Genomic DNA, 27,980 nt, shown 5'->3' on the forward strand with positions numbered 1-27,980 from the left:
AAAGTTTGACATCTTTAGCCATTATGGAAATGAAATTAAAATCACAATGAGGGGATGCCTGGGTGGCTCAGTGGGTTAAAACCTCTGCCTTCAGCTCAGGTCATCATCCCACAGTCCTGGGATGGATCCCCGCGTCAGGCTCTCTGCTTGACAGGGAGTCTGCTTCCTCCTCTCTCTCTGCCTGCCTCTCTGCCTACTTGTGATCTCTGTCTGTCAAACAAATAAATAAAATCTTAAAAAAAATCACAATAAGGTGTCAAGTGACACCTGTCAGAATGGCTAAAATAAAAAATAATGATAATGCCAAATGCTGGTGAGGGTGTGGAGAAAGTGGGTTTCATACAGTTCAGTGTATGAACTAATAAATCTAACTTTTAGATTAAAAATCTAAAGATATGTGACTGAAAGACTGCTATTCTCAGCAATTTCCTCAGAGAAATGAAAACTTACCTTCACACAAAAACCTGAACATAGTTGTTTACAGCAGCTTTGTTTATAATACCCCCAAACTAAAAGTACCCCCATGTCTTTCAATGAGTGAATGGGTAAGCAAACCTTGGTATATCCATGCCACGGAATACTACTCAGCTATGAAAAAAAAAATGCATGAGTTATCGATAACACAATTTTTAAAAGAATCTCCAGAGAATTAGGCTGAGAAAAAAGTCAGTTCTCAAAGGCTGTATCCTGTCTGGTTCCATCTATAAAGCATCCCTAAAATGACAAAATTATAAAAAAGGAGAACAAATTGGTGATTGTATGAGTTAAGGAGGTAAGAGGGGTTAAGGAATTAAGGATAGGGTTAGGGGAATGGAGGGGCATTGATGTGGGTGGCTATGGGAGGGATCCTTGTGGTGATGGAAGTAGTCTATATTTCACCAGTATAACTGTCAATACCCTAATTGTATGTCAGGCCATGATTTTGTAAGATGCTACTATTGAGGGGAACTGGGTAAAAGGTACGTAAGATCTAGGTTATTTCTTACAAATCCATGGAAATATACAATGATTTCAAAATAAGCTGTATAATTTAAAACATCATATAGATCATAAATATATTACATATATTTGCAAGTTGACTCTCTTAGAGATTATATTCCAATTTATGTCTGCCAGAATGGTGATGGATGTGCCAGATATTCCTGCATCTTAACCCACACAATTTATCACATTTTTTAGACTTTTGCCAATCAGGTAGTTGAAAATGGTGTGGTTTTTGTACATATTTTAAGTTATGAGTGAAGTTAAGGATTTTTATCTCATGTTTCTACATCATGTGTGTGTGTGTGTGTGTGTGTGTATGTGTGTGTTTCTCTGAACTGCCTACAGATCTTCAAAACCAGAAGCTCCCTGCCAAAATACCAGCTTTGAATGGTCTCCCTGCCTCCTACCCCCATAGCTTACCACACATATGCTTTCTCGCCTTCATTAGGATTGTTCTTGCTTTTATTTATTTATTAAAGATTTTGTTTGTTTATTTGACAGACAGAGATCACAGGTAGGCAGAGAGGCAGGCAGAGAGAGAGAGGAGGAAACAGGCTCCCCGCGGAGTAGAGAGCCCGATGTGGGGCTTGATCCCAGGGTCCTGGGTTCATGACCTGAGCCAAAGGCAGAGGCTTTAACCCACTGAGCCATGCAGGTGCCCCTGTTCTTGCTTTTATAAGTAAATTTTAGCTTTAGGCTCTCTTGTGTCTCTTGGAATAGCCAAGCATATGGTGTGTTCTCTCACTAAAGGGTGGGCTCTTTTTTTTTTTTTTTAAGATTTTATTTATTTATTTGACAGAGATCACAAGTAGGCAGAGAAGCAGGCAGAGAGAGAGGAGGAAGCAGGCTCCCTGCTGAGCAGAGAGCCCGATGCGGGGCTCGATCCCAGCACCCTGGGATCATGACCTGAGCTGAAGGCAGAGGCTTTAACCCACTGAGCCACCCAGGCGCCCCAAAGGGTGGGCTCTTAATGAAGGGTTTGGCCAGGTTCATTTTTCTGTGTCACTCCTATTGAATTCTGTAGTATCAACTCCCACAAGCCATTTTTAGAAGATATGTCTTTTACATTCTCTCTCCGTGTATATTTTCAAGCCAATGTATTTACTGTTCTTCCTTAGAGGATGTTAAACCATTTGGGTTCAGGGAGCTTTTTTTTTCTTTTTAAAGATTGATTGATTGATTGATTGATTGATTTAAAGAGCATGAGCAGGGTGAGGGGCAGAGGCAGAAGCTGACTCCCCACTGAGCAGGAAGCCTGATGTGGGGCTTGATTCTGGGACCCTGGGATCAAGACCTAAGCTGAAAGCAGATGCTTAACCAACCGAGTCACCCAGGTGCCCCACAGAGGGAGATTTTATCTCCTTCTCTTCTTGCTGTACACACTGTGCCTATGTTTCCAACGCCTCCAGTTGTCATTCATCCACTAGTAACTTTCCTGCAAAATTATTCTTGGGAGAGGTCTTGAGGTATATTTCACCTTAATCAGGGGGCCACAGCTTTGGGAGTGGCTATTTTTCATGTCTGTCCTAGCAAACTATTTCTAGTTCCTTCAAGAGAAAGATTTAGGGAGTCATGGAACTCTTTTGTGAGTCTCACAAAATCAAAAGAGGTTCTTGGTCACTTAAAAAAAACACACACACATTTTATTTATTTTTAGAGAGGGAGTGTGTGTGTGAGGGGTGGGGAGGGGCAGAGAGAAAGGGAGAATGGTCTTAAGCAGACTCCATGCTGAGTGCAGAGCCAGCTTGAGGCTGGATCTGAACACCCTCAGATGCTGACCTGAGCGGACATCAAGAGTTGGATTGCTCAACTGACTGTGCCACCCAGGCTCCTCTGTTCTGGTCATTTTCAAATGTCTTCTGTCTGGTCCCCTTTAGTGGCCTTCAGGTTGTCTCTTCCTTGTTGAAACACTGCTCTTAGCAAAATATTTGATAAGCTCATTCACTCAGAAGTGTAACTGACAGATAAGTTTAGATGTCACCTGCTCACAGTCTGAAACTGAGGAATGAAGCTCTAAAGCTGACATTTCATGCATTATGTGTCCAGCCAAGTAATGGCATTCTTGAAATCTGAACATGTAGGTAGCACATTACTCCTACATGTGACTCTGTTCATTGTGTGGGGCCATGGATCTTCTTCTTCTTCTTTTTTTTTTTTTTTTTTTTTTTTTGAGAGTGAGAGATTGAGAGTGGGGAGCAGGGGCAGGGGCAGAGGGTGAGGGAGAGGGAGAATCCTAAGCAGACTCCAGGCTTTGCATGGAGCCCAAAGCAGGGCTCGATCCCATGACCCTGAGATCGTGACCTGACCCAAAATCAAGAGTCGTCGGAAGCTTCACCGACTGAGACACCCGGGTACCCCAAAGAAGTGAACTTCTAAGTGAGTTAAGTGTGCATTGATGGGAGGGTCAGCGAGATCTATAGGATGTTATGTAAGTATTCTGGTCTAAATCATATATTGATGCAACAAGGGAGTTGTTAATAGTGTTATGCCCCAATAATGGGTCTGTGATTAAAGGAGCGAGACTGATATAAAGCGAAGGTCAAGCAAAGCTTCATTTCACGCCAAGCATCAAGAATATAACCGAATGTTTGGGGACGCACCTCTTACAAGAGAGGGCGACCCTTCTCTGTTTCACAGACTAGCTTTTAAGGTCAAAGGCCATGCGGTCGGGCCTGGCCACACACAGGTGGCCATGAGATTGTAACGCACACAGGAAACTCCACAGTGATGCTAGGTGACCAACTGAGTTACAATTTACCCTATGTAGACATTTGAACCAACCTATTACACCTTGATTAGGATTGGCGCCAAAAAGGCTCCCAGAGGGCGGGGGTCCCTACTCCTTGGTAACCAGGGAGACAGTATGCAACCCCCCACTGATGGGATGTCTCCACCTGGCCCGACCCACCCTTGTATCTGGGCTTTGTTACCTGGAGCTGGTTTCCTGGAATTGTCTCCAAGTAAATCCCCTGGGGGAAGGGGAGCAGGGACAGTTTCTAAATAGGTCCTTACAAATAGTTCATCTTTAAAATTTTTTATTTTGGTTAGACTTATTGGTACAGCTGATATTTCTCTTGTATAATCCAGTGGCATTCAGCATCTTAGGTTAATAATAGTGTTCTTAGAAAAATCTGTGAAAATTAAGAATGGCTCAAGAAAAATAAAAATAATACTTCTATGATAAAAACAAGGCTTGGTGTTGTAAACATTAATAGACCATCATGCTTCTCCCTCTCTTTCTATTTCCACATAGTTAATTCCCTTTGTTGCAGACCCAATCTTCCTTTCAGCCACTGACATGTCTTGGACAGCTTTAATTGATTTTCTTGACAGCATTTTCCTATTTTTTTTTTTTTTTTGTTCTTCCATTGTTCCATTTTCCAGATGCGTTCCTGTTTTTTATTTACTCATAGGTTTTTTTTTAAAGCCCTTTATAAAATCACATCAATTGTTTGCTGGAGAAACTGTAATTTGCAATAGCTTAATTAGGATCTCTTTTGATTCTCCACCCTTCACAATTTTAATACGTACCATTAGTACAATAGAATCCACAGATTTTTAGTTATTCCAAATTTTCTTCCCCCAACCTAACTCCTCTCTAGAGTTATAGTTGGCTAAAACGTTTCTTTCTAAAAAAAAAGTCTGGAAGAAAACCAGATAAACAATATTACTACATCAAAGTTACAAACTCTTCCCACACCATCATTTAGCATTGTTGTTTTAAGTGTTTGCAAAAGCAAATGCTGAACCTCATTTGGATGCTGTTTTCATAAGGAGGAGGTATTTTAATGATCACATATGTTGTTGTTTTAAGGGCCCACTTTATAACGGAAAGACTCAACATGAGACTATCTTGGGGATTTAATTCATGTAATTCCTACTTCATTTTGCACTAATCTGTTTATTAATCAGCCTGACTACAGGGTCTGTTTTTACTCACTTTGATTTCTTTTGTGTTTAAAGTTCAGGGTTTAAGTTTTTGTGTTAAAATTGAAGATGACTGCTTTTCCTTGTTTGTTTGCTTGTTAGTCCAAATAGATTTCTAAACATTTCCATGCTGCAAAGGGAAGAAACAAACCAAAATGATGGGAGTGATATGTGTCAATACATTTGTTTATTACAAGAGGAGCCCTCTGAATGAGCAGATTGGGCTTAAAGTTCTATTCTACATTGTATTGCAAAGGTGTCTGTTTTGCAACATGAGCGATTTTCAGTTGGGAGAGAATGGGACCAATTTTACTGTTTCGATTCAGAATTTTCCACCCACTCCTTCTATCCAGCGGTACATCACCTCACTTCCTGTTGGACTTAAAAGGTTTTCAGTGTTTAGGAGAGATGAGAGTGTAACATGTTTTAGTCCCAGACAGTAAGATGCAAGAAGTCTCGTAGGACTTATTCCTTTATCCAATTAGCTAAGTTCCACTTGATCCTGCTCAAAGGACAGGTTCCCTAGTGGGATTCCCCCTTGAAACCTATGGGAGTAAGAACAAAATTCAAGTTAAAAACTCAACAAATTAGCTGCTTTGGCTAATGTTTTCTTGACAGAGGTGCCTAAAAAGGTGGGGGAGAAATTAGTGAATCATCCTTTCTGACTCAAGTGCCATTGGCCATTCATCAGGTTACAGACCAGTGCAGATGTCTGGTCAAGGGCACAAGCGTCTGCATGCTTGCTTGAAAGTAAGGGAAGTTGCCCAATGAAGTCTGAAGACAGAAACTGATAAGTGTCTGCGATTGTATTCTTTTTTCTGCCGTGCTAGACCTGCATTTCCTATCAGTATCCATTGCTTGTTACCTGCCCCCTGCCTTCACACAAGCAGAAGGGCTTCTTTACTCTGTCATTTGGAGGAGCAAAAGGATTTCATCACCCCTTGATTTCTCAGCTATTAACCCAACATTCCTTACCAACACTTGGTAATGGCAGTAGTGGTTGAAAACACATTCAGTACTACCCAACTTAACCCTTCACCTCAATCAATCATTCTAACAATTTTTTTTAAGGTTTAATTCAGACTCTTCAGGATCAATTTTTCAGTCTCTTAGAGTCCACCCTGCTGTTTTCCAAGATGGTGTATGGGGGTATGAGATTGGGGTAGAGGCGCCCATATGTTGGCATCACATAGTAAGGGGTTTCCCAGCCTCTATTGGTTCCTGGTGTGTTAGAGCTGGAGTTGTCTGAGCTATGTTTCATGTGCCCCCATCCCTGGCCACACTGGGGTATCTACCAGTAACATGTGAGGATGGCAATCCCATGATCTCTTGTTTCCCAAACTTGATCAGGGCCTGCCCAGCTCACCTCTAACATATGCAGGACCTAAGGAATTTGCAGGACTATATGAATATAAATATAAATATATACAAATATACATCAAACCAAGACACTTTTACATAAGTTCTATTCTCTTACCTTGATGGGTACACACCTTTGTAATGACAACACTGAAAAATATATTTAAAGATATGGCTTTCATATGCTTGAAAATTGGCAAAATATTGTAGAAAAACTTATTATTGTACCTATCTGAGTGTTCTGTTGATGGGTTGGTGATAGTTGGATGACTAGTAAAATGAATACATAATTCAATATATTCATACCTGATTATTTTGTAAGTTAATTTTTCGATTTCATTTCAGCAGGATCATTAATAATGATCTTGTGATCAAGATTTTCATGACTTGGTTCCATTGGTAGTAATGCCAAATGAGATAACATTTCCTGAATCATTATTTTATTTATACATTTTTCCTTTGTCTTAATTTGGAGAACTCCGGCTCAGCTGAGGGGAGTAGCAACTAGTATTCAATAAAAGTTTTAAAACAATATTTTGGGTGGGTAAACATCATAATAGAGTTGTATATAATAAAATTGTTACTAATGAAAAATTATACAAGTTATTAAATTTTATCTTATAAACGTCACTACTTATATTACTAATGATCAATATCATCTCTTTAGATGCATACAGTTTATCTTGAGTTTTTCTTCTTTTGAATTTTCAATTCTTTGAATATATTTTTTGAAGTGAAAATACTATACCCAACATGTTCACCTCTCTCTTTCGTATAGACTGTACCTTGATCTATAATGGTCAGAAAATAGACTCTAAATTTTGGAAACTGTTTCTACACACATCTCCTTCAAAATCAAACAATGGTTTTGTTTTGTTAGTCTAATTTTCTTATTTTTACTGAAACGACACCTTTTTTTGCACATTTCATACGCAGTTTCTTTCAAATCAGGCATACCATACTTTTCTAAAATTTTAAAAATTACTTTAATCCTTTTAAAGGTAAAATAACCAAAGTTAGAATTTTTTCTTTTTCTTTGCTAACATTCTTTGTTAAATTTATAGGAGGCAATAGTTCAATCCCCATACTGGATACTGCAGATTTGAAATTAATTTCATTCTCCCACAGGTCACAATTTACTCTATTTGAGCATCTTCTCCTGATCATCTTATGCTGTTTTGCTTAATATTATGTGTACTTTAGTAAGTAGTTGGAAAATCAGAATTAACAGGTGTTTCATGAAGATTTCTCCTTCTTGGGCATATCCAGAAAATGTTGTATGTGATCTGTGATTGGTCCCGTGACACAGTTAAAGGCCCGCCTCCCACTCATCAAATACACTTGTCATGAATTCTGAGCTTGTTCCTGAGTGCTCCAGGATCATGAATTAGAGCAAGAAGGGAAGCAAGGAAATGGACACTTAGCACTTCTGGAAAATGACATCTCATGACCCAAGAATTCTGTCCTACTCTTGCTGAGAGAATCTGATACACTGAGAACTTCCTCTGCTCAACATTTTGCTTTGAAGCAGCATCTGTCTCTCAGTCAGCAGTGGGACTGGAACTGAACCCACATCCGTCTGTCCAATGGGGAGCAAAGTCAATCATTGAGACACCAGGTTTGCATCAAGGAGAGAGTTTATTTCAAAGGCAGCCAAATGAGGAGACAGGAGGACACGTGTCAAATCTGCATCTCAGAAGAGGGAAAGAACAATTGTTCTACAGCCACAGGGGTTGAGATTACATACATACCAGGGAAAAGGGTGAGGGGAATTTATGATTATTCATGAGGCAAGATAAAGCATGCATATTGAGCAAACATGTATATAATGTATATTCCCATGTTTACTTTGGGGTGGAGATTTAACAACAGAATGAGGCAAAATACAATCCTGATATCAGGAGGTTACCTTAGGGCAAGGAGAATGGGCTATGGGCATGGGCTGAGAGCTGGTAGATGGGATCTTGGGCTCATTTTCTTGGGTAAGGGATGTGGGACTTTGCTTGTTCATAGGCTGGAATGCTGTCAGCTGACCTTGAGTCCAGGCTTCTGCAGAGACAACTAGTGAGTTTGTTAGTGAGGTCTGAAAAGACACAATAGCTGATCAGGGGGAAACAGTTCTCTGAAAAGCAGGCTTCAGACTTTCTGCTAATTTCCACCTTGTTAACGCTATGGGGCACAGTTTCAGGACCACCTTGAACCATCACAGCATTGGGAAGCAGTCATCTTGTTTTGAGGACACAGGGTAAAGCATGTGAGCTGTCTCCCTGGCACCTGAATGGTGTCGCTCCTGTGAACGAATATTTGGGGTTATGAGTTCCACTGTGCAGCAGTACTGAGCCCCAGATCCTAAGCAATGAAGACACCATCTGCTTTTATCCCACAGAACTGCCCATGTAGACACACAGCTTGTTTTGACTCTGGGAATGTGCCATTGGAAGAATTAGCTGATTTCTTATATTCCATAAAATAATATTTTCTTGGTTGCATATATTTGTCTTCATAATTATTTTATGTAACTTAATTCTGAATATTTTATGCTTTATTTCTTATATAACTGCTTTGTTGCCTGGGTGTGTATGGATGTGTGTGATACGTTCTATTCCTCAGATCATGGTCCGAGATTAGGACTGGGGACTGGAACCCTCTCCCTGGACTCAGCCTGACCCCTGCCCCTGGACTTACAGATGCAGAGCCTTCCAAGTGACTGCTGTGTCTCCAGCCGGCCACCCCCCAGGCTCAGCTTTGAACTCACTTTGTTCTCAACCACAGTGAGCCTCATGGAAGGTCCTTTGGCTCTCAATCTAGTGTCAATACCATATGGAGACCAAGGGCAGCTCAGAAACTCAAACTAGACCTTTTCTGTCTCCTACCCTCCTCACTAGTGCTGCTCCGTATAGCAAGAGACCCTTGGGAATGGGGCCACCAGGGCATATCTCTTCTTTCTTCTGCCTGACTTTCTTTTCCCCTCCATCTCTCCTCCAGGTGAACAATGGGAGGGATTTTCTCTTGCTTCCCTAATCTGTGATCTACTCACTGGGCTTAACCCTCATTATGTTAAATGAGAGCTAAAGAGATCTAGGAAATCCTTTTGTCCTCAATAATGTTAGCCTTTTAAGGCCATTGTCTATGTGCCTGGGTGGCGTAGCTGGTAGGGCACTGGCTTTGGTTTCTGCTCAGGTCATGATCTCAGGGTCATAAGATCGACTCCCACGTCAGGTTCTGCACTCAGCACGGAGTCTGCCCCTCCCCACTGCTTGTGTGCTCTCTATCTCTATCTAAAATAAACAGAGTCTTTTTAAAAAGACCATTGTCCTACTATTAAATTCTGGATTTCATGTCAAAAATGAAATAATGATATTATGTTTAGTCCAATTTCTTCTTTGATTCTTTTACAGCTGTAGTGAAACTTGAATGCATATTGGAATCACCCTGGAGGGCTGATTAAAACACGTGAGTGCTGGAATTCACCGTGGGAGTTTCTGATCCTGTAGGGCTGGGGAGGCGCACAAGAATTTTCATTTCTAGTGGGTTGCTCATACTTCTTCTCTGGGACCACAGGTGGAGATCCATTCTTCTATGGTAATCCTGAGCATGCCTACCTGACATACCACTCCAACAGACAGCCACCTTGGTCTGAGCAGAGAGAAAGTTTATGTGTTTTGGAAGGGAAAATAGAAAGGTACCTTAAGTGTTTTTTGTTTTTCTTAAAACAGTTCCCTTCCTTAGTGAACTCACCAAGAAGTACTAATCTACATACCTACTTAGGTAGAGAGTATTCTAACAATACGAAATTTAGAAGAAAGCATTATTTCTTCTTTGCATCTGGGTTTTAGTCAACAATGGTAAGAAACACATACTTCTTACTTAGCTGAGATACCCATGACATGTTTCTTCTCCATGATAATTCACCATAATGTAATATTTTAAAAACAAAACTGAGGGTTTTTTTTTTTTCTAGGCTTCATTTAAAATTATACTTAGTAGAAATTTGCCATAAATACATCTTTCTGTGAGATTAAGAGTCATTTATGGTTTGTCTCCCTCCTAATCCCATCTTGTTTCATTTATTCTTCTCCTATCCCCCTAACCCCCCATGTTGCATCTGGGGGTTGCTGGGGGGAGGTGGGGTTGGGAGAGGGGGAGGGGGTTATGGACATTGGGGAGGGTATGTGCTATCGTGAGTGCTGTGAAGTGTGTAAACCTGGCGATTCACAGACCTGTACCCCTGGGGATAAAAATACATTATATGTTTATAAAAAAAAAATTGGAAGGGGAGGCAAACCATAAGAGACTATGGACTCTGAAAAACAACCTGAGGATTTTGAAGGGTCGGGGGTGGGAGGTTGGGGGAATAGGTGGTGGGTAATAGGGAGGGCACGTATTGCATGGAGCACTGGGTGTTGTGCAAAAACAATGAATACTGTTACGCTGAAAAAATAAATAAATTAAAAAAATATATCTTCTGCTTGGGAAGATTTTCTTTCACTTTTTCATAGTAGCAATAGAGTGACATCATTGATCACTTAATTATGATTCCCTTTGGGGTAAGATGTTAATGAAAATGCTTGAGAGCACCAAGAAGCATTTTTCAGATTCGAATACCAAATCACAATAGAGCCAATCTTTCTTTTTGAAAATGGAATCACGTCCTGACTAAATGTTTCCATAAAAGACTTCTTTGGTGCTTCCCTTTTGAAAGGGATTTGTGTGGGTGAGGAACACATTCGGTATCTTCTACATTACTCTTGCTCTATTTGTTTTCACAATAAGGCACAATCGTAGATCTACAGACATTTTAAGTCCTATAAAACCAGAAGTAGCCCTAAATGAGCTTGTTTTCTCTAGTCGCATTATTAAGTTTATTTTTTACAGCCTCCTTATTTATTTATTTATTTATTTATTATTTAGGTTTTAAAATGACTTTATTTATTTGTTTGGGGGGGGAGAACATGAACAGGGGAAGGGCAGAGGGAAAAGCAGACTCCCCACTGAGTGGGGATTTTTTTTCCCCCCATGTAGGTCTTGATCCCAGGACCACAGGATCATGACCTGAGCAGAAGGCAGATGCTTAACCAGTGGAGCCATCCCAGCGCCCTGACATATTCCCCATTTAAGTAGAGGTACCGCTTGCTTCCTTATTTGGAAGAAGAGCCTGGCACCAAGCATCAAAGTCTTCCTAGCACTGAGTGCCTTTGTATCTTCAGATATGACCTGACCAGTCCATAATTGTGAACGTGATTTTGGATCCATCTCTGTATCCCCCTGACTCACTCTCTTTTCTTTTGTCCCTAAAGCTAATAGATCTCACAAATGGTCTGCTGTTCTCAGCTGCGGAGCCTTCTCCCACTGAAAAGGCAGTAAGCTAATTAACAAAGCCCCTCCACAGCGAGCACAGCAGTCAACCCGATGCACATGAGGACACCTTTGAGAAAGGAGTAACCCTCTGCAGAAAACACAGCACTCCAGAAGAACATAAAAATGCAGGGGAATGGAGGAAAAAGAGGCAATTCTGATGGGCAACTCACCAAAGTAGACGTCCCAAAGACGGGATGTGAGGTAGTGTAGGGCGTTTTGAATGTTCATCATTACTGGATTCTTAAGCATTTACTAAAGAGAGATTGACTTGGGAGGCAGGGAGAGAGGTTGATAAAGAACATGAAAGCCTGCCTGGTGAAACCACTCATAGGAGCAGATTGGCAAGCTCACTTGCATATTGCCAATGCATTTCATATCATATCATGAAGACATTAGAAAAGTTTAGGGAATTTGGAGGTCCAAATTATTCTGACACCTTTTAAAAAGTTTGGCAAATTTGCACCATGCTGCCATGTTTATGGAAAGAACATAAAATAGTTGCTTTTCCATTTTTTATTAAAGACAAAATAGAAGGATTTTTATCTTCTCAGGGTAAGATTTTATTCTGGATAAATCATGATTTAAAAAAAAATTGTGAGTATTCACTATGCCTTCTTTCCAATTATCTGTAGAAAAACATGAAAATCTATTTTATGCCTTATATGAAAAGAAATCTCTGTTCAGAGTTTTAAATGACCAATTACTTATCCCTACATTTTTTTTTGTAATTTTATTTCAAGACTTTTGAGTACCTGTTATTCTTAAAAATTCTCACTGATAACTGCTTTGAATTAAATCACAGGAGGTCTGAGATGCCCTAAATCTTCAATAATAGAGTTGTTCTCATTGTGACAATCCTACATATTTTAGTTTAAAAAAAAAACTCTCTCAACCCGAGTAATCTTCAGTATGAATTCACATTATTTAACTTTCAATTGAAGGTATAGGTTTGTAGGTTCCATTTTAATTTTTGTGGAAAACTTTTGTTAATTTTGAACTATGTCCCAGATACTCCACAGGGTGAGGCAAGGAAGTGAAAGGCGGGCGGGTGATGACTCATCAGCTCTGGAAATGGGGCCCAGCTCCACAATGTGGGCGCCCTGCAGGGCTGCGCACAAGGCCTCCTCCCATCCACCCTGGAGACCAGAGAATTTGATCTTTTCTAAATGAGGAAGACATTTTACTTCCATTTGGAGGGTTAAAAATAAGGGGCATTTTTACCTCCCAGGACAGTATTAAATAAGGTGTGCAATTGAGTGCCCCAAGTTTAAAAACTAAAATTGTAAGACAACTGAATTAAACATTCAGCCTTTTTTTTCCTGATACCCCCCCCCAAAAAAAAGTGATGGAAAGAAAGATAGCAAGAGATAATAATAAAGTCAGGATACAGAACAGAGGGCCTTAGTTTCTGTCCAGAGGGACCACCATCTTTTAATATAGTCGCTTAAAAATACATGCATTGCTACATTTTTCATTAGCCTTAATTTTTTCATCAATCATGTTAATTTATACAGAGGGCACTTAATAATAGCTAATTAACACTTATGACTTTTGAAATTAAAAGACCTTTGGAGAGATTACTGCTGGTTGGGGAAAGGATTTTTTTTTTTTTTTTTTTTTTTTTTTTTGTTCCTCCCATTTTAGAAAAGGGAGAGAAATAGCAAGAAGGCATGAGGCTTGGTGTGTTGAGAAGGGAGTCTTGCTTCTGTTTCCCTGATCATCTAACAGATGATAATGACCCTGGATTATGCAGGCACGGTGACATTCTTTGACACCTCCTTAGAAAAATGATACTTTTGAGCATTGTTGGTTTCCAACTAAACAAACCAAAATTTAAGACGATCTCTAAAAAGATGGAGATCAAAATGGGACTTATTAATACCACCAAATCATGTCAGAGGTAAACAAAAAAATGAATAATCCAGGGTAGTTACCCCTGTTGGAATAAAATAAATCACATTAAAAGTCAAAATTTACTAAGTTGAAATAACACTGAATTTTTTAGGGGAAAAATGGATGTACAATTACCTTCTTCATGAGTGGACGTTTCTGACTTGTATTTTCTGCGTCACATTAACCGACTGTGCTTGCCTGTGTCATTCCTTTGTAGCTTACGTCTTTAGGTCATGGTCTCTGTATTAAGGAAGTAGATTTTAACTGTGTCCTTTTTAGTACCTACAAAATGGCTTTGGTGCCGTATTTGTTTTATGCGATTAGGGTGTGTGTGTATATATGTATGTACACATAAAAACACTAGTATATACAAATATGACATATGTATATTATAATTTGTATATATTATAGCACTTTATATACATTTATAGCTATATCTATAAATACATCTTTTAAACTTTTTATTTTATCTACCAGTAGATGTCTCCCTTCCCTGACTGAAGATTTAAATCTATAGGCCTGCTTGAGGTTTTTAGTGAATCTTGTTTTTGTAGGAATGGAGAAATTAAGGCTTTAAAAAAAAGGAAAACTTTAATATAAAGCATCTCCCACCCAAATCCATGTTTTAAATACGTATTTTATGTATGGTATTCAGTTGAAAATGTTGCATTGGGGCATTTTAAGTTTAAGAGGATTACACAACAGATTCTCATATCTCTCAGATCCTTTGAGTATTTCCATGTTGGCTAAAGGTTTAGGATGTTTAACAACTTTCACAAAGTAGCTAACCGAGTTTCAGGGGAATCTCTGAATCTCAAAAATCTGAAGTCAGAAGAGGGAGTAAAGTGTATTTCTGAATTTTAAAATGTACTTGAAAATTGCCCAAATTTAGCTGTACTCAAGAATGAAAATGTTGACTCACTTCTTGGAAAGATATTTAGTTTCCCACTCCAGAGGTGGAAAACATTTCCAAATATGTTTCTATTACCTCTGCTAATGGTAAAGTATTTAGTGCAAGTTACAGCTTAAGGGAGAAAATTTTGCACACTGAGAAATTAGTTCTGTCTATGCTAAAAATTTTCTCTAGAAAAATTGTAGTGATAAGGCAAAAATTTTGAGCCTTTCTTCTGGTGCTTCCAACATCTTCTTTCCCCTTCCCTTAGTTTCCTTCTTCCATTTTCCCTGAGTTGCCTTTGGGGCTCTGGTTTCATCTGCTCTGGTATCTTCCCTGTGAGGTACTCTTTTTTTTTTTGTAATTTATTTATTTTCAGCGTAACAGTATTCATTGTTTTTGCACCACACCCAGTGCTCCATGCAATACGTGCCCTCTCTATTACCCACCACCTGATTCCCCAACCCCCCCGCCCCTTCAAAACCCTCAGGTTGTTTTTCAGAGTCCATGGTCTCTCATGTTTCATCTCCCCTTCCAATTTCCATCAACTCCCTTCTCCTCTCCATCTCCCCATGTCCTCCATGTTCTTTGTTATGCTCCACAAATAAGTGAGACCATATGATGCTTGACTCTCTCTGCTTGACTTATTTCGCTCAGCATAATCTCTTCCAGTCCCATCCATGTTGCTACAAAAGTTGGGTATTCATCCTTTCTGATGGAGGCATAATACTCCATCGTGTATATGCAAGTTGGTGCAGCCACTTTGGAGAACAGTGTGGAGAATCCTCAAGAAATTAAAAATAGAGCTTCCCTATGACCCTGCAATTGCACTGCTGGGTATTTACCCCAAAGATACAGATGTAGTGAAAAGAAGAGCCATCTGTACCCCAGTGTTTATAGCAGCAATGGCCATGGTCGCCAAACTGTGAAAGAACCAAGATGCCCTGTGAGGTACTCTTAATTTGGTATTTAGCAGGCCATTGGAGACATTGCTAGAGGTCGTGAAAGCTCTATGGCCTGCCAGCTATGGAATTTCCCCATGGATGGGATGGAAGAATTCTTAAATCTGTCAATGTATCTTTGAACATGCTTGGAAAAAAGTGATTGGACTCACTACTTATGTATTGACAGTGTTGTGTGGGGCCCTGCTCTAAGAAGACATGGGGACATTATTCTGTAACGGTCTGGAATCATCTGAATCGCAGCTGTTTTGTCAACCAGATCAGTAATTCCAAAACCCTTTTCCATGAGGAATGATCCCTCCAAGATAGTTATAGTTGGAGTGTGGGGACTCTCTCCTGGTAAAATGGACTATAGCTTATACTCAATTCCAGTCTATGGCATGCGGTTCTTCCTTTCTCATCCAACCGGTTGAAAGCTATATGTTCTGACATCAGGGCTGAGAACTGCTGGTTTAGATAATTCATTGTCCCCTTCTCAGACATTGGTTATGGTTTTAGAGGGTTCTTTGAGTCCATTACTGAATCATCAGATTAGTAGGCTGTGAAATTACTTAACCCACAGGAAAACCTTATTTTTCTAAGTCGAACCAGTTTTCAAACCAGTGGTCCCACTTTTTTAAATAGCAATTTTTAAATTTAATTACACATTACATGAAAGTACCATTTTAACTATCTTCAATATTACTTATTGTATTTAAATACAATCATGTATACAGTGACATTTAGTACATTCAGTACAATTCAGTGGCATTTAGTACATTCACAGTGTTGTACAAACATCACCACTGCCTGCTTCCAGACATTTTCATCACCCCAATAGGGAACCCCATCCCCATTAGCAGTCACTTCTCACTACCTACATCTACCCAGCCCCTGGCAACCACTGTCCACTTTCTGTCTGTATGGGTTTGCCTATTCAGGACATTTCATTTTAATGGAATCATACAACATGCAGCCTTTGTGTCTGGCTTCTGTCATTGAGCATCATGTTTTCAGGTTCATCCATGTTGGTGCACATATAAAAACCTTATTCCTTTTTATGCCTAATTAATATTCCTTTGCATTTATATACCACAGTTTGTTTATCCACCTTTTGGCTATGGTGGATAGTGATGCTATGAACATGCTTGTGCAAGTTTTTATTTAAACACTTGTTTTTCCTTCTTTTGAGTGGAAACCCTGGGTCATGTGATAATTCTATGTTTAACCTACTGAGGAGCCTCCAAACTGGGGTGCTACCTCTGCCATGTGAATGATTCTTCAGAGAACCATTAATGTAATATATGTGAGAGGTTCCTTACTTCAGTAAAAATGCAGAGCTGGGATCCCAGGACCCATTGTAATAACAATAATCATAATTATTTCTATTAGTTTATAATCACACTTACAGTTATAAGGTACACTGTGATTGTTCATATGCTTTGACAGTTATTATTTATTTGAGTTTCAAGGCAGTGCAGGGTGGGAAACAAAACTAGCAATGTACTCATTTTATCAGTGAATCAAAGGAAATCCAGAGAACTTAGATAACTTCGCTTGGCTTTGTAACTAGTAAGTGCTATGACCAGGACCAGAATCCATGTCTACTAGGTGAATAAATTTTATATTGTTTTATGAAATGCATTTATTGCTTTTTAATTTTTCTTCATATTGACAATTATAGTTTGGAGTCATCTGTTTTGGTTGTTTATGACAAATGGCACCTTTAGTACAGCAAAGAGTGGCAGGGGTTTGTGGTTGTTGACAAAAGTGTTCTCCAAGCATTTAAACAATCAGTGACTATATTCCTTGCCTAAGTTTCGCCATTGTGCTTATCCTCTGAATGCTGGCCAACTGGTGTGCCTTGAGAAAGGGATCCATTCACCACTCAGATGAAAAATGATGGCACATGCATTAATGAAACACTGTGGTATTTTCACATCTACAGTTAGAAAAACTGCGACAAGTTTTCTTAGCTAATTAGTACCTTGACTGGCTATAAGAAAGGAAGACTGATTTTTTTTCTGAAACTTGACACCCAATTTTTATTAACAGAGCCAAGAGGAGTGATCAGAGGAGAAACTTCTAGAAAGATGATTCCTCCTTTTTAATCGTGTTATTTAGACAAGAAGCTTCTCTTTTTCTAGACTTCAGTAGCTTTCCTTCCACTGTAATCAGTAAAGCAATTAGGACTAAATTGGGCCCATGCTGGCTTGTAGGATACAGTGATCCCTTTCCTTGAAACCCCTCCCCCACCCAGCTGGATCACCTCACACGTTTGGAGGTACTTTTGGTAAGAGTAGAAAATGGGACTATTTCAGGAGCGTTTTTTTCCTTTGGCGGTAAAACCCACTCTTTGGCAGGACAGTTATCATAGCATCAGTCAGAAAGGTGCTTTTTTTCATCCTGCATTCATTTGGTAAAACGTTTTGGCGGCTAATGCACTCAAGAGCTTTCCTGTTTGCAAGTTCCACTACCACCAAAATATGGCACACGGTAGGTGTGTGAGTTTGAAACTTTTTGAGAATTTCATTACAATCCTTTAGAGCTGCACCATCCGATAGAGTAGCCTCTCACCATAGGTGACTATTTAAATTTAAATTAATTAAAATTAAGTAAAACTCAAGATTCATTTCATCAGTTGCACTAGACATATTTCAGTTGCTCAGTCGCCACATGCGGAATGGATGGAACAGATACAGAACATTTCCATCATCATAGTACGTTCTATTGGATGATACTGCTTTAGATAATTGGGAAGAATCACCTGGCGTTCCAACACTGCCATTTTGCAGCACAAAATATAAAAATGGTTGTTTGATTCACAGCCTTGGATCCCAGAAAAGAGGTCCAAAGGAGCCGGGTGAAGCCTTAGAAGTCATTTGTGATGAGCCGTCTGTGTCACAGATGTGGGGGAAGGTGGTTTTGGCATGGGACAGGTGACTCGTCAGAAGTCTCATAACGAGTTACTGGCATACATGTCATTACTTTGCATCATGCTTCTCCTCTTAAAGCTGACTTATGAATTGTCCCTTAGTGTTTTGAGAGTTACGTTAGAAGAGTAAACGACTAGCTTATCATTCTCTTTTTGTCTGTCGCCGAGCTCCTTGAGAGTTTATTCATGCTCCCTCTGTTTCCCATTTACTCTGGTATCTCTTGATGTGTAGCTTCAGCCCTTCCTATCACTAACATTTCTCCATTGAAGACATCAATCATATCTTAGTTACCAAATCCAAAGTTCTTTTTTTACCTTATAATTTATTTTTTGTATTATATTTTTAAATCTTGGAATATTGAAGAATTGATGCCCACACACTCATTTATTCTCCTTTCCCCTCAGCCTTACCTTCTGCTCCTCTGTCCTTCCTTTTCTGGTCTCCTTGGATTCCTATTCTTTCCTTCATCTCCTAAATGCGGTCGTGCAAGGACCGATTATTTTCTTATTATTGTTCTCCCTACACTTTCTCCCTTGGTAAGTTTACTAAAGATCAAAACTTCAGTGACTAGATTCCCCAACTGTCACTCGAACTCTGATCTGGTCTGTTGTGACCATGGGTCCCATGGCCAGCTGCCGCACAGGAAACTCAGACTCAATACAGTCAAAGCCCTAATTAGTTGTCTTTCTCCTCCGGCACTCATTCTTCATGCATATCCTATTTTTGCTAAAGCCACAGTAATTCTCCGAGCTACCCATAACTGAAATCTTAGGACCACTGCTGCCTCCTAAAGATGACCAACCATCTTGGTTTATCCAGGATTGAAAAATCTTCCAGGCACAGGACTAATAATACTGAAACTTAGAGAAGCTGACAAAACAGAGTACGTCATCCTATTCACAGTCCTTTCTTGCTATTATATCCAATCAGCCAGCAATTTCCAGTTCCACCATATCTCTCACATTTGTCTCACATTTGTCCTACCATAACTTAATTCTATCTTATCAGGTCTCTTGTTACAACCTTTTAATTGATCTCGCTATTTCTAGTTATCCTTTCTTCCATCCATCCCAAGGTCCACAACTTGGTAATCTTTCTATAACTTAACCTGTCAATTCTTTACTCAAATATATTCCCTGAGGACTTGGGGAGGGAACAGAAGGTAGACTGATAACAAAAGACAGACAACTGTTTTGAAGAATAAGTAAAAGCAAATGTTCTATAAAAGAAGAGTTTTGTTTTTTTAACTTCTGAGTCCAGAGGCCATAGGTACCGAATTGTCATATCTAAGAAATGACTTAGTCTTGCAGTCCATTAGCATGGGATTTGGCTGGTGTGTTTTTTATGCGTTCTATCTTCTCCTGCTATGAGCACCTTGGTGTTTGCTGGTGTTCTCTCCCCTCCCTTGTCACTAGATACTTTTGGCCAGGAACGATTATTCCCAAGTAACATTTTACGTGGGAAACTATTTCTCCCTCTCCATATCAAGAGGTAGCAACAAAGAGAGGAAAAATACAGATGTATTTAAGAAACACAGTTCATCCCCAAAGAGTATCCTTATCACTACTGCTTTGTTCCTAGTGGCTAATGTTATTTGTAGCCAAGATCTGAACAATTTTTGCTTCCCTCATTCAGGCCATTGATGTCCAGCTACTTCGAGTAACTCATTCTTCCCTATGATCATCCTACCACATACCTGTTTTCATATGGTACCTTTTGCCTTTTGTTCTCTCAATCTCATGTGTGCTTGTCCTAGCCTATCTATGGTTCAAATCTTAGCTCATATATCATCTCTACTCTGATGTCCATAACAGAAACCATCTTCCCTTTGCATAGGTTCCACAACCTTTGAAAGTTATTGGATTTTAAGATGACATAATGGGACATTGTGTTCTCCGTCCAAAGGAGGCAAGAAGAGACCTTGTCCAGGCTGAGTGCAGAGAGACACCATTTTGCAAAAATGGGTAAATTTGCCAGTTGCCTCCTAAGTTGATTTGGTTCCTAGAATCATGTAATTAAAAGAATTGGAGAGATTTCTGATCCCTTCTCATACTCTGGCTTTCCAAGATTTTAGTGTCATCTATCTGTTAAGAAAAAGCAAGGTATTGCAAGTATATATTTCAGTGGAGTGAGTTTCTGTCCAGCAAAGTCTAGAAAGAGAAATAATTGTTTTAGAATGCAACTACCCTCCCAGCCTTTTCTAGCTGAGAACCAACTAGTTCCATAATGGATATCATCTCTCTCTAAATTTCCATAATATATTTTAGATACATCTTTGATGCTGTTTTTCATTTTTTTTTAAAGATTTTATTTATTTATTTGACAGAGAGAGATCACAAGTAGATAAAGAGGCAGGCAGAGAGAGAGAGAGGGAAGCAGGCTCCCTGCTGAGCAAAGAGCCCGATGCGGGACTCCATCCCAGGACCCCGAGATCATGACCTGAGCCGAAGGCAGCGGCTTAACCCACTGAGCCACCCAGGCGCCCCGCTGTTTTTCATTTTTGTATCTTACATATTCCACATTCTTCTGTCCATCTTCTGTCCACTGTTTCTCAGTCTCTGTTTTGAGTTTCATTTCCTTTATTCTCGACAACAGAATTTCTCTGTGCTAAGTCCTGAGTCTCAACTTTGTCTCATTCCACACTTTCTTTTTCAGCAACCTTACCCTGGCTCTTAACCTTAATTAATGCTTATAAATGACAACATCCAAATTTATATCTTCATCCCAGCCTCTTTTATGCTCAGACCTATATAACTTACTGCTGGCATGACATCGCCACTTGAATATCTCAAATTTAACAACTTGAAACCTTGACAGTTCCTTCAGGATTTATTGTTACTCCAGTGATCATACCTCAGCTAAGGACACCACTATTTACCCAGTGCCTCACACCAGAAACCTCAGAACTGTTTTTCAATCAACTTGTAGGAACTCCTGTAGACTCCATATCCTAAAATGTATCTTGAATCCCTATATTCATCTCCATGGTTAAAATTATAATCTACCACTTATTCAGAAAAACCTTGTTCCATTACTTAATATAAAATAAACTTTCCACCCATTTGTAGTTTAGGAATTTTAACTTTCTTCATAAAATTTATCCTTCTCTATAGCTGTATGTTACCTGTGTGATCATGAGCCTGTTTGTTCTTCACTGTTATCTGTAAGCTCCATGAAAACAGGTCTTGTGTTTGTTTTGATCACCTTTGAATCCCAGCTTCAGTCTAACACTCACAATAAACATTGTTGAAGGAATGAATTAATGAGACTTCCAGGAAATATTCCACATTAATATTTGCCTATCCGTAAATAGACTTGACCTCAAAACCTTTGTGCCACAGATAATAACCAATAAAAATCTAATTGTCTAATGTGTAGAAAAACAGTAATGTATTTATAAGGTTAATTGTGCATGACCATTTCTGCTTAGTAACCTATATGGAAGGGATTTGAGCTTTAGGGTATCTTTTCCTTAGTTAAATAATATTTAATGAAATCCATTGTTTATTAGTCAGGACAAGTATTTATGGTCTATTTGTAGTCTATGACTCCCTACATTATTATTCTTAGAAGTAGAGAGATGATAATTGAAAAAAACAGTTGGAGTTCAAAAAAAATTCACAAAAGCAGAGCATTGTATAATGGTGAGTTGTTTTCTGTTTTAAATTTTGTAGGTAACATGTAATTCTTTCCCTTTTGCTTTCCCAGTATTTGGCTTATATATATCTATATGTTTATATATATTTGGCTTATACATACATGCTTATATATATATAAGCACATAAATATATATGTTTATATGTATTTATATATATCTTTTTATTGCTAAAGATAAGCAGAGTTAATTTTTGTATTTACAACCAAGGAACCTGGCAATTAATTGTACTTGCATTGGAAGGTATACATAATAAACACCACCTAGATAAAAATCGCTGCTTATGTAGAGTTAATGACTAACCGAACATGGTATAGCTTTTTTTTTAAAGAGAGATTTTGATAAAAAATGAACTGGGATGAAAAAATAAATTGGGATGAAGATGATAGGAGAAAATAGCTAACATAACTAAGGAGAAAAGAACTGTTTCTAATTACCTTCCCAGTGTCTATTTATATCAAAAGGAGACAGATTTCATATTCATGTTCATTTTTATTGAGTATTGTGTATCTGGAGTACTGTAAAGATTCATCCAAGAATACTTCTTCCTTCAAAGAACTTGACTCTAGTAGACTGGAAACTTACCCAAACACAAATAGTTACAAGAAGGAAGAAGAAGAATATTTTACTATAGCAACAATGGGAGGTAGGTATTATTCTCTATTTTGCAGATGAAGATTATGAGGCTCAGAGGGTCTAAGTGATTTTTCAAGATCACAAGATCCTCCAATGATTAAGCCCAAATACAAATACTGATGCATGCTTTGTCCATGTCACAATGAGATTTCCAAGTGCAATAAGTGGAAAAGTTTAAGGGTTAGGTGTATACAGAAAAATGAATTTCTTTCAACCACAGCAATGTTATAAGTCTTCAAGAGGGAGTTAGGAGCTGAGCTTGGACTTTGGGAAGATTTTAATTTTCAAATATAGACAAGAAGGTTGACCCTTCTTGTGAGAAGGTTGTGAGAAGAATATGGACACATAGGGATTTAAACACAGATCAGTGATATCTATTGTTTGGAGTGATGGGTATTTTAAGGAAGTATAGAGAAATATCTTAAGAAAGATCGTTTGAGCTCAAATCTCGAAAAACCTCAAAAGTTGGGATAAAGAACTAACTCTTCATTAATGCAAGTCTATCAGAGCCTCTACATGGTAAATATCAATATTAAACTTAAAGCTACTTTATACACTATTCTGCAATTTAAAATATCCAGCTAACTTAGGGTAGTTATGATTTATTTTGACAGTCATCTGCCTATATAACCACATTTGGTTCAGATAAAACATAGTGTTGGCTTGTTCATTCATTCCTTATACATGTGTTCATTCTTTAACATATACAAATCACCTACTACTATTTAGCAGATATTCTCATAGATACCATAGATAGAACCATAAGATATTCTCTCTAACCTCCACGAATTAGGGAAACTATAGGCAAACCAACAATTGCAGCAGAATATGATAGATGTTATAATAAAAATATGACATGGGTACTATGGAAACAACAATAATATTAGACAATCACTCAGTTATCTAGTCTAGATGGCCAAATGGCCTAAATGAGTGATCCAATTCAGTTCTAAATATGACATTAACTTACTTCTTAAATTGGACCGTTTGATATTGGTGTTCCCCAACTTTTTGGCTAAAATACAATGATAAGCAGAATGGTAAATTCAACGAAGCACTGCAGGTATGGTGAGGTCAGGTTGCGAGGTCTTGGGAAATATGTCTGTGTGGTCCTTGTGTAAACAATTCCATAAAAATGTGTTATCATGTGCAACTCAATTGCCTAGACTTAAGTTTAGCCTGAAGCTCTCGTTAGAAAAGACATGTGAGGTTCCCATCATAGCACATCATGTTGTGCTATTTTCAACTAATGTTTCCTAACACAGTTTCTTTGGCTAAATCCATAAACTAATTTATTCTGAATTTGAGGAGTTTTGAAATAACTCCTGCCTCATGGAGTTGTTCAATGCAATACTGCCTACAGAGTACTTAGTTCCAAGCCTCACATATGTTAATATTTAATAAATATTAGGATAACAACAGAAGGACAGATCTCCACTGAAAAAAAATTCTATCCAAATACCTGGTCTCTAGTCTCAACGAAGCTACACAACTGGCTCATCTTTCCCTTATTCCATGTCAATCCATCCCCCATTCTCATTAGAACATTTTCTCAGTGTTCACCATTCCCCTAGAGACCCCACTCAACCTCTACACCTCTCACTTTTAACAACCTTGCTCCCAGAAAGGAGCTACTTGAGCTTCTGGAACTCCCCAGCTGTAGACCACACATGTTCCCACCTGTGCCACTTCTCTCCAGGCTCAGAGGAAGAGGATACCTTTCTGCTCAAAGCTACCTCCTCCATTTATGCTCTGGATTCCACTATTTCCTGATTTTGTAGCTCCTCAATTATTTACATTTTTTTTATTTCTCTTCCTTAGGGTGCTTTCAGCCTGTAAACATGCTGGGTTCTCTCCTTGTATGTGTTGATAGCTTTCTTGTTTCAATCTGTCTATAGGAAAGGTGTCATCTGTAGGTCATATACTCACACACTCACTTATATACATACTTCCATGTATACATAACCAGGTATATAGGTAGATAAACAGTGAATGGATGGATAGATAGAGATAGATTGACAGATAAATGATAGGTAGATAGATAGATAGATAGATTTAGATACATTTTTATATCTAGACATACTTCCTTGAACCTAAAGCACACAGTGGTTAGTTTTCTCTCTTCTTCAACCCGCTCTAATCTGGTGTCTACCTCTGTGGCTTCTCTGAAAATAGCTGTGTCACTTGATGACTTCCTAGTTGACAAATTCAGTGAAAACTTTTCAATTTTTTTCTTACTTCATTACACCTACTCTTACTGTTTAAAAATGATAACAGTAAATGTCTTCACAGGTATGCAAGAGCTCCTAAATTATATCACACAGTACAGTAAAATGATTAAGTATGTGCACTTTGGTATCATAATGCCTGGGTTCAGATCCCAGCTTTGTTATTTGCTAGATTTGGGATTTTAGATGAATTATTTAACTTCTCTGTGTCATAGCTTTCTTATCCATATGAGGTGGATAATAGTAATAACTTACTCATAGGGCTGTTGTATAGACTAATGAATTTAATACGGAGGAAGAACAGAATCTAGCATATGAGAAGGGTTAAGTAAATATGGATTATTATTGTTTATTTACTATATCTGTAAGAGGCATACTCAAAGATACATAATATCATTTAGTTAATAGAGATATTGTCAAAATAAAGAATTATAGATAAGAAGCTATATATATACATCCACATGTACATATATATATTTTCTATTTTATAAATGAAAACTAAATAGTAAAACTAGAAAAACACAGAGTTAAGTATAATATTTTAATATTTATATTTTACAAAAATTAAAGATAAAAACAGTCCTTGAAATATAAGATATATAATACACTCTATTAAAAAATTTTAGGTCTAAAATTACAGATTATATCATGAGAAACTGGAAGTTCATGAGATGGTAAGATAAGGGAAACTAACAAAATTCTTAATTCCTCATCTCACATGTTGGATAGATAACTAGAAATAAATGATCCAACTATGAGTTTTATAAAATATGATGTACTCATTCCATAAATGAAAAAGATACATGCCTTCCCTAATCATAGTGTATTTTTCCTCAAATGAGATAAATAAACATGTATTTCTTTTCATGTTTCCCAGACATCTAATAGTATCTTGTCCTTTTTAAAAATGTCCTCAAAACTTTTTTAAAATATTATTTTATTTTATTTCTTTTCAGTCTTCCAGAATTCATTGTTTATGCACCACACCCAGTGCTCCATGCATTATGTTCCTTCCATAATACCCACCACCAGGCTCACCCAACCCCCCACAACCCTCTCCTCCAAAGCTTTCAGATTGTTTCTCAGAGTTCACAGTCTCCCATGGTTTGTCTCCCCCTCCAATTTCTCCCAACTCACTTCTCCTCTCCATCTCCCAATGTCCTCCATGTTATTCCTTACGCTCCACAAGTAAGTGAAACCATATGATACTTGACTCTCTCTGCTTGACTTATTTCACTCAGCACAATCTCTTCCAGTCCCGTCCATGTTGATACAAAAGTTGGGTATTCATCCTTTCTGATGGAGGCATAATACTCCATTGTATATATGGGTCATATCTTCTTTATCCATTTGTCCATGAAGGGCATCTTGATTCTTTCCACCTTTACTGGCACGAAAGCATGAGTGAATGAGCAATGCAGAATCTACTCAAGAAATTTAACAGAGAGAGAGGAATAGATTCACATTACACAGTGAAGAACCTAATAAATCCCAATTAAATATCATGTGTCCCAATATGAATTTTCTTCTTTTTGTCCCTTTCTACACCTGTTCAGATGTGTAGATGTTGTTCAGATGTTCCTTGCTTGTCCCCTTTTCTGGTATCCTTCCCCTTTCTTTTCCATAGTGGGGCCCACCCAAGGTTCACTTCTACCTTTCATTGGGCTTGTAAAAGCAACTTCTCATTGAGGTTGCTCTCTCTCTTCCAAATATCATCTGTTAAGAATAAATATATTCTATATCATTAATTTATAGACACATATGCATAAATGTATATGAATACATATGAAAGATTTTTGGAATAAAATAACTCGTTAGTGCTGGTTATCTCTGAGTTCCTCTCCTTTGGTTATTTCTGCCATCTTCCACCCCTCAGAGCTGACAGGCAGTAGCTCTCCAGGGAATCTCCCTGGGGGAGCCTTCCCTGAGGCCTGACTGCATTTTACCTCTGGAAAGGAAATGATTTGTATTTTTGTCTATCCTCCCCCCTAGATTATAAGCTCCCTAAGAGCAGGAGCCATATCTCACTCATCTTCACATTTATAACTTCTAGAAGGCTCTTTCAACATGATCCACGCTGCAAAAATTGAACTAAATTCAAATGACACTGGTAAAATAATTTTAGCCATCAGCAAATTTATGAGGTGGGGACAATACTTAGTGTAAAAGACTTTCTTTTTCTCTATTCTATGTGTGTTCAAGAACTGTTTTGCTTATTCAAATAGTTGGAGTGCCAAGCAGAATGACGTAAAACTATCAGTCCTGTGAGGGAAGAAACAGATAATAGCAGTTAAAACAATACCCCTGAGTTGTGGTCCCTTGGTGCAAGAGTTCCTGTTGTTTGTTCTATGGATGGCACAGTGAAAGAAAGCTGGGAAGAATGGAATAAGGGACTGGACAGAATTTTAAACTTCTCTTCCTAGTGTGCTTAGGAGAATATCCTTAGCCAAAACTGCTGAGTACAGATAAAATACTTTGCTGCTCTTTAAATCACCCTAATCTTGAAAGCAATTAACCGTGCTTTGATAATTGAATTGATTTTTCCTTCCTCATTGAGGAGCATTGACATCAACTGGGGAACTGAAGGAAAAATCTCTTGAATATCATTAAAAATTAGCTTTATTGAACAGCTTAGCATATATTTCAAATATATTTTAGAGTGAACTCACAAAGCTAAGTAAAAAAAAAAATTAAATGCAGTCAAGTGTGCTGCTACCTTATAATATCATAGATGAAAAGAAACAAATAATTCTGGACACTTTTTTTTTGAATAAAGGAAACTATAGTTGTTGTTGTTTTTTTTTTCTCTCTTGCATTTATATATAACTCAAAAGCATTTCAACGAATTTGGTTCAGATTTTCCCGGTATAGCTACCTTTGGCTGAGACTCATCAGGAACAGTTTCAATAGAATGATAATTATTGCTGAATGTATCAGGACTATTTTAACGATGGTACTTAGCGACCACATTATGGTGAAAATGCTTTTGTAGACACGGAATTTATGCCAACGCACTGGGCTCCTTGAGGTGTCACAGAAGTGATTGTTATTTTTGTAAGGTTAAAGGAACTACAGAGTACATGCTGCTCTAGATAGCATGCTATGAATCTCCAAGAGTCATATGTTGGAATCAAAAACCCACTAAGGTGTTGGTAAGAGGAAATGGGGTCA

Source organism: Meles meles, chromosome 5, assembly GCF_922984935.1.
Source record: "Meles meles chromosome 5, mMelMel3.1 paternal haplotype, whole genome shotgun sequence".
Classification (NCBI taxonomy): Eukaryota; Metazoa; Chordata; class Mammalia; order Carnivora; family Mustelidae; genus Meles; species Meles meles.